At 39.9% G+C, this 17,322-nt stretch overlaps 1 long non-coding RNA gene across 1 annotated transcript in view; it reads left to right on the top strand.

The window, feature by feature from the left end:
• Positions 1-1,293: 1,293 nt before the first annotated feature.
• The window catches only part of LOC134344821 (uncharacterized), a 64,649-nt gene continuing 48,620 nt past the window's right edge, over positions 1,294-17,322 (top strand). The window contains exon 1 of the long non-coding RNA XR_010017532.1: positions 1,294-1,369. This is a non-coding gene — a long non-coding RNA (uncharacterized LOC134344821). The remainder of the gene's footprint in view (positions 1,370-17,322) is intronic.

The raw sequence follows: 17,322 nt of genomic DNA on the forward strand, positions 1-17,322 counted from the left end.
TGCCTGTATGTTAATTGGTTACTAACTACTAACAAAGGAAGCAACTCCTTTTAATGTCTGTCACATAGATACACCAGTATATAAATATACTGGTGCAGCTGGCTTAAATGATTGTAGGTGAGCCTAATTCCAGCACCTATTGGTTTCCAAATGTTATTTTGCTCTCCATTATCAAGTATGAATATAACCAAATTAGTCTGCTTTATAATAACCAAATTACATTATTTGTTAACATTCAGCTAATTATGCAAGTACTCCTTTTCTTTCAGCTGAGCAAGCAAATGTGAGAGCCCTTAAAACATATTTATCATTCTCACAACATCATCTCAATGCGTGAGCTTGAATCTTATCTAAGGGCTTTAAGAGAGCAGGTGAGGCTGATTCTTAAGCAACACATCCATAGTCAAAGACAGATCTGATTAAAGCATCATACATTTGTTTAAACGACCTCTTACTTGCATCCCAATCTCACACAACTAAGCACCTGAGCACATGAAGGGCATTTTTTACACTTCTCTAGAATTTTATTCACATGCACCTTTCATGTTAGCCTTGTGACCATCCACATACCCAGAAACTTTACCACTGACTCTTGAAGAGATTTACCTTACCTTGAGATCAATTGTGGGTATAATGTTCCTTTTAGAAAAACAAATAATGTTTTTGCCAAAGAAAATTTAAACTACCATCGACTTCCTCTTTCCTCTACTTCATTAACAGCTGCCTGCATTTTCTTAACAATATAATTTATATCTTCAGATACCAGTGTAAGATCTATAGCAGAAACACTGTTGTAACATAGATTTATCCTTGTACAGTTACCATCATTCAGGTACACGAAACACCTTCCTTCTAGAAAGTCATCCACTACCATCTCATTCACATTTGTGTCGCTATGATCCCACATTGTACTATAAGCATTAAAACCCACACACCATATAGCTTTATTTTCCTATTTGCAACACACTTTTCAACATAACAAAAGTTTGTTATCTTACAAAAGTTTGTTATCTATACTTTACTATTCTTTACACAAATTTCAACCACAGTTTACTCAGACAATCTCCAAAACTCTATGTGCTATCCTATTTTTGACAAAGCTAGCCACTCTTCCTCCATTGCCCATTTTCTAATCACATCTTATATAAACATAACCTTGTATCTTAAGACTTAGACAAAATTTCAACCAGGTTTCCAATACACATATAACATCAGGTTTATTTGGTAAACTTTCAATAAATTTCATAGTTAACCATTTGCTAACAAACTTCTCACATTCCTTTGTAAGATTACAAAAATTATTAACAGCCCACCTTTGAAGTCTGAACATTATTTACTCCTTGTAAGGCATCACCACTAACTTATAGAGGTAAGTCTTTTATCTTTAGATGTTTTTCTTCAGATCTAACTTTATTTTTCCTGTCCTACTTTTAGTTTGTGCAGTGCAACTTACCACATCTGCTACTAAAGTGATAAACTTTAGTTTATCATCAGTCTGATAATCCTGTCTAGTCATTCACTTTACACACTGCCTTTAAGCTGGATAGTATTCTGGATAGTCAGAGGTCTCATTGGCACTCTTGTGGACTTTTAGCAGAGCCTTCGCAGAGCTTGCTCTCCTCCACAATTGCTACAATTTAGTCTAGCACCTTAACCTCCAACTGCACAATGTTTAGAAAACCAAACAGTAAAACTAAATTATACAAATATATTTTAAAAACTGAAATTATCCTCTTAATCACCAAAGTCCACACTGCTGATATCCAATGGTCACTGAATGTTGTTCAAAATCATGTAAACTATACAGCTTCTGCGAACCCAGGTTCATATTCCAAAGTACCACAAAATTAGAGTAATATTTTTGCTTTCATTTAGCCTTCCAGCACTTATTTTTTAAAATATATTTTTCTACCATGCAAGAATCAGATAATCATTTTTTTTGCACTTTCGCAGTTAATATCAAGCATTAACTGCACAGTGAGAGTTTGTTCTTATAAACCCAGAGAGAAGTTTGATGATATATTCCATAACTGTTGAGTATAAGAACAAGGCTTTATCAGGTCCCAGAGTACTTCTAGTAGACTTCCACTCCATTACCTAGTCCTGAAGCTCTGGTGATTAATCCAATTTACAGTACGAATTGAACAAGTTCATATTGTGGTAATCACCCTTGCTAACACCTTCTATAATATAAATGAATCATACCTTTGACTGTTAGATAAATGCACACCTCTCCCTCTGTGTTGTCTCTTTACTGCACAGTTTATTCCTTAAATGTTCATGCACCTGAATTTAATTTATCCTCTGTCAACAATTTTCATCGAAAACTGTAATGGTGAGAAACTCCGTCGGTATTAGTAGCTGAACAAGTTGCTTTGTACTCAATAGAAATTTGGAAGCAGTTAGACAGCAGTGTCTCTGTGGAGGAAAAAGTTGATGTAAATTTTGACGTTGTGGCCATTACAGAGACTTGGATGTCTCAGGAGCAGGAATGGCTGCTGAGTGTGTCAGGCTTTAGATGTTTCAAAAAGAACAGAGAGGGGGAAAAAGAGGTGAGGGTGTGGCTTTGCTAATGAGGGATTGTATCATAGCTGCAGAAAAGGAGGAAGTCATGGAGGGATGGTCCACTGAGTCAGTGTGGATGGAAGTCAGAAACAGGAAAGGGGCAATAACTCTACTGAGTGTTTTTTTAGACCCCCCAATAGTAACAGGGATATTGAGGAGTAGATAGGGAGATGGATTCTGGAGCAGTGCAATAATATTAGGGTTGTTGTGATGGGAGATTTTAACTTTCCTAATATTGATTGGCATCTCCTTAACGCAAGAGATTTAGATGGGGTGGAGTTTGTTAGGTGTGTTCAGGAAGGTTTCCTGATGCAATATATAGATAAGCCAACTAGAGGAAGGGCTGTACTTGAACTGGTATTGGGAAATGAACCTGGTCAGGTGTCAGTGGGAGAGCATTTTGGAGGTAGTGACCACAACTCTATCTCCTTCACCATAGTGCTGGAGAGAGAAAGGAGCAGATAATTTGGGAAAACATTTAATTGGGGTAGGGGGAAACATGATGATATTAGGCAGGAACTCAGAAGCATAAATTGGGAGTAAATGTTCACAGGGCATTGCACGGCAGAAATATGGCAAATGTTCATGGAACATTTGCATAGAGTTCTGCATAGGTATATTCCATTGAAGTAGGGAAAGGATGGTAGAGTTAAAGAACCATGGTGCACAAAATATGTAGAAAATCTTGTTAAGAAAAGAAAAGCTTATGAAAGGTTCAAGAAACTAGGTACTGTTAGAGCTCTAGAAAATTACAAGGTTGCTAGGAAAGAGCTTAAGAATGGAATTAGGACAGCCATAAGGGGCTATGAGAAGGCTTTGGTGAACAAGTTTAAGGAAAATTCCAAGGCATTCTACAAGTATGTGAAGAGCAAGAGGATGAGCCGTGTGAGAATAGGACCAATCAGGTGTGATAGTGGAAATATGTCCATGGAGTCAGGAGGAGGTAGCGGAGGTACTTAATGAATACTTTGCTTCAGTATTCACCAGGGAAAAATACTTGGCATTTGTGGAGATGACTTACATCGGACTGACATGCTTGAACATGTAGGCATTAAGAAAGAGGATGTGCTGGAGCTTTTGAAAAGCATTAAGTTAGATAAGTCACCGGGACTGGATGAGAAATACCCCAGGCTACTGTGGGAAGCAAGGGAGGAGATTGCTGAGCCTCTTGCGATGGTCTTTGTGTCATCAGTAGGGATAGCTGAAGTACCGGAGGGTTGGAGGGTTGCAAATATTGTTTCCTTGTTCAACAAAGGGAGTGAAAATAATCCAGAAAAATTATAGACTAGTGAGTCTGACTTCAGTGGTGGAGAAGTTGTTGGAGAAGATCCTGAGAGGCAGGATTTATGAGCATTTGGAGAGACATAATCTGATTAGGGATAGTCAGCATGGCTTTGTCAAGGGCAAGTCATGCCTTAAGAGCCTGATTGAATTCTTTCAGGATGTAACAAAGCACATTGATGAAGGTAGAGCAGTGGATGTAGTGTATATGGATTTCAATAAGGCATTTGATAAGGTACCCCATGCAAGGCTTATTGAGAAAGTAAGGAAGCATGGGTTCCAAGGGGACCTTGCTTTGTGGATCCATAAATGGCTTACCCACAGAAGGCAAAGGGGGTTGTAGATGGTTTGTATTTTGCATGGAGGCCGGTGACCAGTGGTGTTCTACAGGGATCTGTTCTGGGACCCCTCCTCTTTGTGATTTTTATAAATGACCTGGATGAAGAAGTAGAAGGGTGGGTTAGTAAGTTTGTTGATGACACAAAAATTGAGGGTGTTCTGGATAGTTGGAGGGTTATCAGAGGTTACAGCGGGTCACTGATAGGATGCAGAACTGGGCTGAGAAATGGCAAATGTAGTTCAACCCAGATTAGTGTGAAGTGGTTCATTTTGGTAGTTCCAATTTGAAGACAGATGTGATATAAATGGTAAGACTCTTGGCAGTGTGGAGAATCTGAGAGATCTTGGGGTCCATGTCCATAGGACACTCAAAGTAGCTGTGCAGGTTGACAGTGTTGTTAAGAAGCTGTATGGTGGGTTGGCATTCATCAACCGTGGGATTGAGTTCAAGAGCCGCGAGGTAATGTTGCAGTTATATAAGACCTCGAAAGGATGTGGATAATATAGAGAGGGTTCAGAGGAGATCTACAAGGATGTTGCCTGGATTGGAGGGCGTACCTTATGAGAATAAGTTGAGTGTACTTGGCCTTTTCTCCTTGGAGCGATGGAGGATGAGAGGTGACCTGATAGAGGTGTATAAGATGATGACGGGATAGCCAGAGGCTTTTTCCCAGGGCTGAAATAAGTAACACAAGGGGGCATAAAGGTGCTTGGAAATAGGTACTGAGGGGATGTCAGCAGTAAGTTTTTTCACATGGAGAATGGTGAGCGTGTGGAATGCACTGCAGGCGGCAGTGGTGAAAGTGGATACAATAGGGTCTTTTAAGAGCCTCTTAGATAAGCAGACGAAGCTTAGAAAAATAGTGGGCTATGCGCTGAGGAAATTCTAGGCAGTCTCTGGAGTAGATTACATGGTCAGCACAACTTTGTGGGCTGAAGGGCCTGTAATATGCTGTAAATTTTTATGTCCTATGTTCTATGTTCTAAATGTTGCCCTGGTGGATAATTTTGTCTGTGAAGTTAAACTACTTTTCTTGTAGAGTTTTTAGATTGTAACCTATTTATTCTTATAGCTGTTTTGAAAGGGCCTTGTGATATTTTTGAGTAAAATGCATGCTTTTCTTGTTTTACCTGCCTAAATTCACCAAAAATCATTCATACAGTGTGTTATAGTGACTGATAGTGATATGTCTCTGAACTTTATGAAGTCCCCAGGTGCATAATCTTAGCCACGGTAATACAACATTTGCAGATTCAGGGATTGATCGCATTGTCTCCTAATGAACACCTAGATTCCAGAGCATACCATATGTCTTCCTGAACATTTGGGAAGCCCGCTTTCTTTTTCAAGTTGTGAATGCAATGATATGCTCCAGACTGTGAACAGTGTCAAATGTATGTGCACATGTCCAGAATGACCCAGGAGCTAAGTAGAGAACCACTTTGCTACTTATTTTAAGGGTGGAAATAACTGATTATCAGGTTGGGGCTACATGTGTCTGGGCCTAGGTCCCTGCCTGTTGGCAATAACAGTTTACTCAATCAATTAATCAATCACTTAGAGATTTTTTGATATTCAGATATGTTGTTCTTGAAAGACAATTAGGGACTTAGTCCTCATACATTTCCTCTTTCAACTACCTTCAACAAGTTAGTCTTTCTCTTGGGCCTATTATTTCAGGTTGCGCTGGAGACCCATTAATAATGCATCCACTCTTGTCGAAAAGTATAGTTCTCTTTAGTAATTAGAGAAAATATTTGCAATTTTTGTAGGTTTACAAGTCCATTGAGCACAAGGCGATTTTTTCGAACTCATTCCAAAACAAACCTGTGAGCAATTAACGATCTCTTTGCTTATCAAAGGGCAGGGCTGCTTCCAGTTCTTCAGACCTGATTCCCTTTTTGGTCAACCCCCACTGCCTCAGACACACACCTTGATCCTGATTTGGAAGTTTGCATTGGCCAGAATTGAATAATGCCATGTTTTGCTAATTCTCATAAAATGTCTTTAATACTATACATTCAAGTTAAGGACATGTATTTTTCACACTTTCATTTTACAATGCACCTTAATTGAATGCTGAAAGTTGCAGTTGTGTCACATAAGTTGTGGTGTTTCATAAAAATGACTATTTGCACGTATGCTGGTTATTGTGCAAATTAGCAACTTTTTTTTTGTGTTTTCCATACATGGACTAAGAACAATGGAAACTTTAAAAGTGGTTTACAGAAACCGATTTCATGTTCATAATTTTCTAAGAAAATGAAAACGTCTTGTCAAATGACAACCTTTCAAAACCAATACAGGAACATGTTGCTAATTATGTGCTTTCTGGGACTGTGGTTAGAAGAAGCATAGCAAAAGCTGCATATATATGATTTCTCCATTGTATTAGCTCTTTAAGCTGAAATTTACTAACAAAATGCAAGATGCAATTACAGATAGATTGCAGAAGGGATACTTCTCAAATGTTGTTTAAAAACTGATGTAAATGTGAGAGAGAATGAACTTAAGGAACTATTTTGAATATTTTTAATCCTCCATTTTTCTCCAATATTTTTTTCCAGATATTTATTAATCATCCTTTATGTGATGGATTCCCAGACATTGATCATAGGTTTGTTTTAGTCTGTTTAAAATAGTTCTTCTTACACTTTATTGCATAACACAGTAGAAAGAACAATTTTAAACAAGTTAAAACAAACTAATTTTCTTTTCTGGTCCACCATTGACCCATTTTGTGGTTGCAATTAATTGTTAGCATTCATCATAAAGTAATGTTTGAATAGAATGTCATCACCCATATTTAAAAAATTCTTTGACTTTAAAATGAGAAGTAGTATTATTTTTCAACAAATTTCTTGATATTTTAATTTTTGTCTTGATCTCAAAAGTTCCTTTTTTTTCATTAAGTGCAATCGTGAACAATAGCCAAATCAGAAATGCTGATCAAGTCAACTATATCCCAAAGAGAACTCTGATAGGCCAATCAGATGGTTCACTGCTGCTCTGCGATAACAGGCACAAGGGTCACTAGCCCCTGTACCCCAGAAACACACCTGAGCAGTGCGGCAGAGGTATGTGCTATGCATGACCTGATCTGAAATCATCATGTTGACCCATAACAGATCGTGTTCACGGTGGAACAGCTTAGTCAGGGATGGGGTGATCAGCACAGATGGACAAATTATACCTCCACTACCTTTTGATTGAATTACTGATTATGTGGGAGTTCGCTTGCCATAGTACTCAATTATTATTTCAAGTCATATTTTAAAGCTAATTAAGAACGTTATACAATTATTCCCTAATTACACACTGTATATCCTTAGTTAGTGTTTTCCCCTTATTTTTCATATCCCACAGCGGTGTAGAGCTCCCTCAGTGCTGTTGCCTAGTTTGCTGAGGAGGCATAGACATTGTAGTTCTGGACTAGATAGACGGTAGGTGACCAACAGTGTCAGCTACATACCCTCCCCAGCCATCTGTGGCAATGAGTTCCACAGATTTACCACACTCTGACTCAAGAAATTCCTCTGTACTAAAGGGATGTATTTCTGTTCTGAGGCTGCTCCCTCTGGTCCGAGGCTCCCCAACGATGGGAAACATCTTCTCAATGTTCACTCTCTCCACAACTTTCAATATTCGATTTGTTTCAATGAGAAGCTTTCTGCTAAACTCCAGTGAATAAAGACTCAGAGCCATCAACATATGCTCTTCATACGTTAATGCTTTTATTCCCCGGATCATCCTCATGAACCTCCTCTGGACCCCCTCTACTGCCAGCACATCCTTAGATAAGAGACCCAAAACATATCGCAATACTCCGTGTGGTCTGACCAATACTTTAGAAAGCTGCAGCATTGCATATTGCTTTTATATTCTGGTCCTCTTAAAATGAATGCTCACATTGCATTTCCATCACCTCAACTTAGAAGTTAATCTTTAGGAATCCTACACAATTACTCCCAATTTCCTTTGCACCTCTGATTTCTGAATTTGCTCACCATTTAGAAAATAGTCTATGCCTTTATTCCTTCTACCAGTTGCATGACCATACACTCCCCTACACTGTATTCCATCTGCCATTTCTTTGCACACTATCCTAACCTACGTCCTTCTTCAGCATCCACGTTTCCACAACATTTCCTGCCTATGTTCGTATCATTTGCAAACTTGACCACAAAACCATCAAGTGTGTCATCCAAATCATTGACCTATAATGTGAAAAGAAGTGGTCCCAACACTGAGTTTTGCGGAACACCACTAGTCGCTGGCAGCCAACTAGGAATGGCCCCCTTTATTTGGACTCTTTGCCTCCTGCCAGTCAGCCAATCTTCTATCCATGCTAGTATCTTTTCTGCAATACCATAGACACTTATCTTGTTAAGCAGCCTCATGCGTGGCACCTTCTCAAAGAACTTTTGAAAACCCAAGTATATAACATTGGCTGGCTCTCCTTTGTCTAGCTGCCTGTTATTTTCTCAAGGAGTCCATGTCATACAGGAGAGCGATGGTAGGTGGACCCAAATGTAAGACAGACAACTGAAGTACTGGGAACTGGACTGGGCAAGAGTTAGGGACGGGACTGGACACAGACCAGGAGGTGGGACAGGAACACAGACTTGGGCTAGGACTTTGGCTGGGAAAGCAGGACCAGGACAAGGAACTGAGAACTAAGAGCCTGGGTTTGGACTCTGAGCCAGAGACTGGGCAAGGACCCAGAACCTGGGTATTGACTCGGGCTCAGATCCTGGAACTAGGCGAGGACCAGGTGAGGCTTGGTTACAGGACCAGGCGAGACTTGGGTATGGACTCCAAGCCAGAGCCTGGGCAAGGACCCAGAACCTGGGTCTTGACTCGGGCTCGGACTCCAGAACTAGGCAAAGACATAACTTGGCTACAGAACTGGACAAAGCTTGGAGTCTTCAAGGCTTTCCTGGGCAGGATGAGGAACTCCTTCTTGGAATGCAGAGCCAGGACACTTTCTAGTACGCAGGGCCAGGCCCCTTCCTTGGACACTGGGCCGGGATGCTTACTAGGATGCGGGACCGAGATGACTGCCGAAGTAAACCACCAAGGAAGCTGTCAGGTATTCAGATGGAGAGGGGAAGGGAACAGACCAGCCTCAGGGTAACAGCAAGGACAGCCTGACTTACCCCACAGAGGCAGGGACAGGAAGGGAGCTCAATCCAGGGTGGCTCCAAGTCTCAGGGCAGCCAGCAACCTTGGCTGGCTACTGAAACAGCCAAATCCATATCTAAATCAGAGTGGCAGACAACCACTCAGCTGGCCCCAGAAATGGCCAAATCCATACCACAATGACTGCTTCAACTAGAGACAACAAAGCTCCATGAAGCGGTGGTCCTCTAACCAGGCCTAGAGATCACAAATGGCTGCTCTAGCCATTTCCCAGCAGGTTGCTCCAAAGGGATACTGACAAGACAAACCTGCACCCACACACGAACCCAGAGCCACTTATATTCCCAGCCCCAAGACGAGCAACAGGTGCCTATGATTAGGCCCAACTGAAACAAGGGACAGCTGGAAGACCCGGACTCCGGAGTACATGGACCGGACCGTGAACCGGAATGTGGACTAAGGGAACCATGCCGACTTTGGATTATTTTATCAGGTGCCTCCAGGTACCTCGAAATCTCTTCCTCAACAATAGACTTTAACATCTTACCAACCACTGAAAATTGTACATAATTTCATGTCTTTTGCCTCCCTACCTACTTAAAAAGTGGCGTGACATTTACAATAGTCCTCACTGCTTCCTCATTCCCTGCTGTTTCATTGTTCTTTGCTCCCCATAACATGAACACATTTTTACTTATTCTCAGTGGTTTAAGTCTGAGAAAGAATGAGTGCCGTAAACTGTATTTTGCATGCATTAAAGGCCCCAGAAGGTCCTAGTGTCTGTCAGTTGATTTGTTGGCCCTACCTCCTAACCAAATAGCAATGAAAAAATAACTGAAGGAACCACAGAGGCAGACTGGACAAAAAGGCTAAATGTAGTCCATGGTTTGTACTTTATTCAACTCTGGAAATGGATGATGTCACCCATCTGAAAGCAAAGTCATTCCAGAGGTCTGGAATGTTCAAAGAATCCTTGGAAAACCTTGATTCTTGGACTCAGTATTCCTAACTCCCTGTTTAGGAGGTCAGGAGGTTTTCCAGTACAGAATGAAATGGCAAAGGGAGGAGATCAGGTCAGTCAAACCATAGTAATAGTGCATTGATCTGGGTGCAATATTGGGAAGTGTTAATCATTCTCACGCACAGGGTCAACAAGTAATAACATATCCCATTTACTGATGATTATATTGTACATTCTCACTCAACTTCATAGCCTGGGGTTCAAGTCCACAGCTTACTGAGACTGAACATGGAAGTAGTTAAGTTAGTAAATAAAGGCTATGACATGCTTGCCATCATTAGTTGGGACATTTAAGTAATGTTGCAGCTATATAAATTTCACATTTGGAGTAGTGTGTCCCATTCTGGTCACCCTATTACAGGAAGGAGGTGGAAACTTTGGAAAGGGTGCAGAAGAGGCTTGCCTTGGAGATGCCTAGACTAGAGACGTGAGCTATAAGGAGAAGTTGGACAAATTTGATTTTTTTCTTCTGGAGTTTCAGAGGCAGAGAAGAGACCCGCTAGAAATTTATAAAATAATGACAGGCATAGACAGAATGGACAGTCAGAATCATTTTTCAGGATAGAAATGTCAAATACTAGTGAACATTTATTTTAAGATGAGATGAGGAAAGTTTAAAGAAGTGCAGGGCAAGATATTTACACCAAGAGTGATAGGTTATTTGACCAGGGGTAATGGTGGGATCAGAGTTTAAGATGCTTTTAGATAGATGCACAAATATGCAGGGAATGACAAGTTATGGATCATGTACAGGCAGAAGAGAATTTAATTTTTTGAGTGCAGACATGATAGGACAAAGGGCCTTTTCCTGTGTTGTATTGTTGTTCCATGTGCTATGTTCTGACTGCTTTGTTAGAACTCATAACTTTAATAAAATTTTGATATTTTTTGTGCGGTGGTGAGGAGGATTTGGGGGTCAACATGGCCATTCTGTTTTTGTTTGTTTTTTTGTGCTGAGAGGAGGGATTGGGGGGTTGGTGATCACGCTGCCATTCTTTTCCTTCTTGGTTTTGTAGCTATCTGGAGAAGAAGCATTTCAGAGTTGTATACTTTGATAATAAATGAACTTTTATAACCATTAAATACACAATTTAAAAGAATATATAAATTACCTTAACTCCTCACAGCCATTCCTCTCTGTCATACCTCACTGTTAGGTGTAGCTATGCATGCATGACAAGGGTCACCAGTCAAAAAATGATGGTAAACCACAACAGCATGTTAGTGCAAGAGGTTTTATTTAGTGCCAGGTTAAAACAAATGCAAAAGCTGCCCAAAAGTTGTGAAGAAGAAAAGTAATTTACAAATAGACAAATGAAAACAAACAAGTATCGACAAAAATTTACAAATATTCAGAGGTTTTCTCCACGACACACTTTGTCATTAACTTTCCAATGTAACTATTCCCCAACAATCAAATCCAAGCTCTACACCTCCCTAGCAGAGCCGGACTGAGGGTTCAAATCTACCTCCTCCTGGCCTAGAAGGACCAGGAAATTTTACTGTTAGTCTGAAAGGAGGGGGAGGGTAGGATAATCATGTGACTGGACCATAATAATTATTTCGGTTGCAGAACTGGAATATTTTAAACAGGGATTCTAACATCCTACTGTTTTATTCCACAACAAATGCCTTAGTTAAGCCCACAGATCAGTGTCCACATGCTCAGTTGATTATATTGTACATTCTCACTCAACTTCATAGCCTGGGGTTCAAGTCCACAGCTTACTGAGACTGAACATGGAAGTAGTTAAGTTAGTAAATAAAGGCTATGACATGCTTGCCATCATTAGTTGGGACATTTAAGTAATGTTGCAGCTATATAAATTTCACATTTGGAGTAGTGTGTCCCATTCTGGTCACCCTATTACAGGAAGGAGGTGGAAACTTTGGAAAGGGTGCAGAAGAGGCTTGCCTTGGAGATGCCTAGACTAGAGACGTGAGCTATAAGGAGAAGTTGGACAAATTTGATTTTTTTCTTCTGGAGTTTCAGAGGCAGAGAAGAGACCCGCTAGAAATTTATAAAATAATGACAGGCATAGACAGAATGGACAGTCAGAATCATTTTTCAGGATAGAAATGTCAAATACTAGTGAACATTTATTTTAAGATGAGATGAGGAAAGTTTAAAGAAGTGCAGGGCAAGATATTTACACCAAGAGTGATAGGTTATTTGACCAGGGGTAATGGTGGGATCAGAGTTTAAGATGCTTTTAGATAGATGCACAAATATGCAGGGAATGACAAGTTATGGATCATGTACAGGCAGAAGAGAATTTAATTTTTTGAGTGCAGACATGATAGGACAAAGGGCCTTTTCCTGTGTTGTATTGTTGTTCCATGTGCTATGTTCTGACTGCTTTGTTAGAACTCATAACTTTAATAAAATTTTGATATTTTTTGTGCGGTGGTGAGGAGGATTTGGGGGTCAACATGGCCATTCTGTTTTTGTTTGTTTTTTTGTGCTGAGAGGAGGGATTGGGGGGTTGGTGATCACGCTGCCATTCTTTTCCTTCTTGGTTTTGTAGCTATCTGGAGAAGAAGCATTTCAGAGTTGTATACTTTGATAATAAATGAACTTTTATAACCATTAAATACACAATTTAAAAGAATATATAAATTACCTTAACTCCTCACAGCCATTCCTCTCTGTCATACCTCACTGTTAGGTGTAGCTATGCATGCATGACAAGGGTCACCAGTCAAAAAATGATGGTAAACCACAACAGCATGTTAGTGCAAGAGGTTTTATTTAGTGCCAGGTTAAAACAAATGCAAAAGCTGCCCAAAAGTTGTGAAGAAGAAAAGTAATTTACAAATAGACAAATGAAAACAAACAAGTATCGACAAAAATTTACAAATATTCAGAGGTTTTCTCCACGACACACTTTGTCATTAACTTTCCAATGTAACTATTCCCCAACAATCAAATCCAAGCTCTACACCTCCCTAGCAGAGCCGGACTGAGGGTTCAAATCTACCTCCTCCTGGCCTAGAAGGACCAGGAAATTTTACTGTTAGTCTGAAAGGAGGGGGAGGGTAGGATAATCATGTGACTGGACCATAATAATTATTTCGGTTGCAGAACTGGAATATTTTAAACAGGGATTCTAACATCCTACTGTTTTATTCCACAACAAATGCCTTAGTTAAGCCCACAGATCAGTGTCCACATGCTCAGTTGATTATAAAAGAATAATGCCTCACCACCAGTCGTCCTGTTAACCCAGGCATTATTTTAGGACACCACAAACTGTCCCTCAGGTCTTTTGGGGCCATTCTGCTGTCGACAAACTGATGTAACAGTTTGAGTGAAAATAAATGAAACTGTCTGGAATGCCTGTGTCTAGAATCCTCATCTTTAATGAGTTATAAACCAGCAGAGCATGTTAACTGAAGGGATTGTTTTGATTAGCCAAGCTAGCAATTGTTTTACTGTTGGGGTCTGTGAATGGTGAACTCCCTAGAACTGCAGAACAGTAGGGCAAAGTGCGTACTGGGGAAACTAGATCAGGGACAGAACACCCAGGAGTGACTAACTAGGCAAATGGGTAATGTTAGTAGGAGAATTAGCATTGTTAACCTGTTCTGTCACAGTCTCCAATGAAACATGTTCCCTGAAAAGCTATCATAACTCTACATTCAACAGTACCATTCATTTATATCAAATTAGTATGAGCAGCTGGCCATGGTCTTTGTTTTGCACACAAATCCCAAACTGCTGACAGTTTTGTGAGGAAGTTGTAACAATTACAAGGGGAACTGTTAACCTTTTCTCACAAAATTCAGGCTGGTATTATCCTTTGTACTAGTTTCATGTAACAGAAGAAAATATTCCTCTACTTCCCCTTCAATCTTTTTTCATTTCTGTAAAGCTTCAATAATCCTTCCTTTTAAATTTAATGGAAATACATACTCAGATAATAAATTTTGTTTTGCATATTTAGTTAATGTCATTGTTGGGGCCTCAAGCTTTTGTTCACATGGATCAGAATGCATTTCTATAGACAATACATACACTAATATTGTACATGTGTATGAAAGAAATAGAAGCACAGACCATTCAGCTATTTCTGCCTGTTCCAATAGTCAATAAGAATATCCCCTCCATTCAATAAGATTATGCCAGATTCTTTACCTTAACAATACTTTCCTGTGCTTACCCTACCCTCTCATCTCAAGATTACCCTTAATATCAAAAATCATCTATCGCAGATAGAGGGATTAGTTTGCTGAGCACCTTTGCTGTATGAGCCAGGATCTTCCAAATGACCAGTTATTTTAATTCCACTTCCTACTTCCCTACCAACATGTCTGTCCATGTTGTCTATTTCCAAGTTGAGGCTAGAAGAAAATTAGAGGAACAGCATTTCATATTCCGATTTGGTAGTCTCCTGACAGAATGGACACTGATTTCTCTAAGTTCCTGGTAACAATTCCCCTATTTTCACTCTCCCTTATTTCCTTTGTCCCACTGGCCCCATCACTCCTCCTTACTCCTTTCCCCTGTCCTGTCGACCTGCCCATTCTTCCCTCCGGTTTACCGCTTTGGCTCTTTCCCCTTATCCCATGCTGCACTATCCTCGCTTATCAGATTCTATCTTCTTCAGCCCTTTGTCACTCCCTAGCTTCTCATGTCATTCGCTTTCACCCTCCCCCACCTTCTTACCCTCCTCCTCACCTGATTTCACCTATAGCCCAGCAGCTCTTGCTCCATGCCTTCCCTTCTCCTTTTTATACTGGCTATCTTCCTTCTGTTGTTTCATTCCCCGAAGCATCAACCATCCCTTTCAAGCGGAATTCTTCCAGCATTTTGTGTGTCGTTAAAGACCTATCAGTGTCTGTTTTAAACAGTCCCAGCAACTGAGCCATCTTACGCAGTGAATCCAAAGGTTTGCCACCTTCCTCCTACCTTCATATTTCTGTCCTGAAAGACCTGCCCCCTTAGTTTGAGAGTGTGACTTCTGGTTCGGAGCACAACAGCCAGGGAAACCATCAACTCTGCACCTGCCATGTCAAGTCTCAGAAAAATGCTGTATGTTTCAATGAGATCAGTGCTCATTCTCTTAAACTCAGAGAACTCATCTGATCTGTGTAATCCCTTGTCCTAGCAGATAGCCAGCGAACTAGAGAGCCCTTGCTGTACTTCCCCTATCGCATTAAGGTAGGGACTTCAGAGCTGCACACCATACTCCTCACGTTCAAATCATTTTACAATAAAGGTCAACATAAAATTCGCCTTGCTGCTTGCTATGAAGTGGCAAATTATCCTTGTGTGAGGGTATCTCAGACCTTCCAATCTGAACACAGGCATCTTTCCTCTTTCAATATTTTTTTAAAAATATTATATAAATTGCATGAATACAAATACAAAGTTCATAAGGATACAAGTAAGTAATATGAATTACATTACATTTAAATCACAGTAATATGATCACAGTATCCCATATTCCAAATCAACCATGTAGAAAAAAAGATTGAATTATGAGATGAAATACAATAAAATAATTTTATTGTATTAAAAAAAATCTACCCCCACTACCAAAATGAGCTGGTTGGTAAAAAAAAAGAGAGAAGAAAAAAGATACCTTACCATATAATATTATAATAATAATGGCTCAGATCCATACTTTAATAACATGTAAGGGTCTTTGCCCCACTGACCCCCCCCACTGTTGCCCAGGGTGAATAGCCGTCAACCCCGCCAAACAGTGCAATTGCTTTGGTGTGGATAAGGTGTGAGTCGCCCAATAATCAGCCATGACACAAATATGAAACAATATACAAAGTGCGAGTAAAGAGTTATACTTTATAGCAAATTTTTGGTGATGGGTTAGCAGAAACAACTACAAGAAAAGGCAACTACAAGTAAGTAACTTATCGGTCTTGTGCACATAATATTTTAATACGTTGGAGCTCACACCTCTGATTCCATCCACAACGTCCTTCCGAGACTCCGGCCACCCTCCGAACCCCCGAGGTCTGGTGTCCACGGCCCGGGAACTGCTGTCCGTTCCTCACACGTCTGTCCTCTCTGCTCGCCTCCCGAAAAAGCCCACGCTCCTCGATTCAGCACACATATACAAGATATAGAACATGACTTCCATTGGCTAACAAATGAATACAATTTCCAGTATCACTACGAGAAGCCATTTTATTATAACACTTCAGAGAAGCCATTTTGGTAATAAGCGATCAACAGTTAACAGTCCATCTAGTATACTGAGAGCCCTACATACAGTTCAAAGATTATGAAAATAACTCAGAAAGGGTACCCATAACATTAGAAAATCATGTTTAGAATCAGAAATCGAACAACGAATCTTCTCTAAATCTAGGCATAACATAGCATAACAGGCAACTTTTGAGTTTTGCCATTTGAAAAATAAACTACCATTCTATTTTTTTTCATCAAATGGATCATCTGATATTTTCTCATATTTCATTTGGTACATTCTTCCCTATTCATTTAGCTTGCCTGTAACCCCTCTAATGTCTCTGCTTCATCCTCACAATCTTACACATTATTGGCAGAAGTCACAGTATATCAATGGTTTCCAAACTTAACCATTGAAATACAGTAGTCCTCAACTATTTCCACACTTTTTGGCGTCCTCAACAGTGAAGGTGGGTACAGGATATTTGTTTAATAGCTCTGCCATTTCCTTCTTCCCTATGATAACTTCTGTCTTAGTCAGCAAAAGAACTACATTAACCTTATTTTTTCCTGTTCCACATATCTACAGAAGCTGATCAGAATCGGGTTTAATATTACAGGCATATGTTGTGAAATTTCTTGTTTTGTGGCAGCAGTGCATGGCAATACATAATAATAAAAACTGTAAATTACTATAAATATTTACAGTACATATATATTAAATACGTAGTGCAAAAAGAGAGGGAAAATATAGTGAGGTAATGTTCATGGGCCTGTTGTCCATTCAGAAATCTGATGGCAGAGGAGACGAAGCTA

Source organism: Mobula hypostoma, chromosome 4 (assembly GCF_963921235.1).
Source record: "Mobula hypostoma chromosome 4, sMobHyp1.1, whole genome shotgun sequence".
Classification (NCBI taxonomy): domain Eukaryota; kingdom Metazoa; phylum Chordata; class Chondrichthyes; order Myliobatiformes; family Myliobatidae; genus Mobula; species Mobula hypostoma.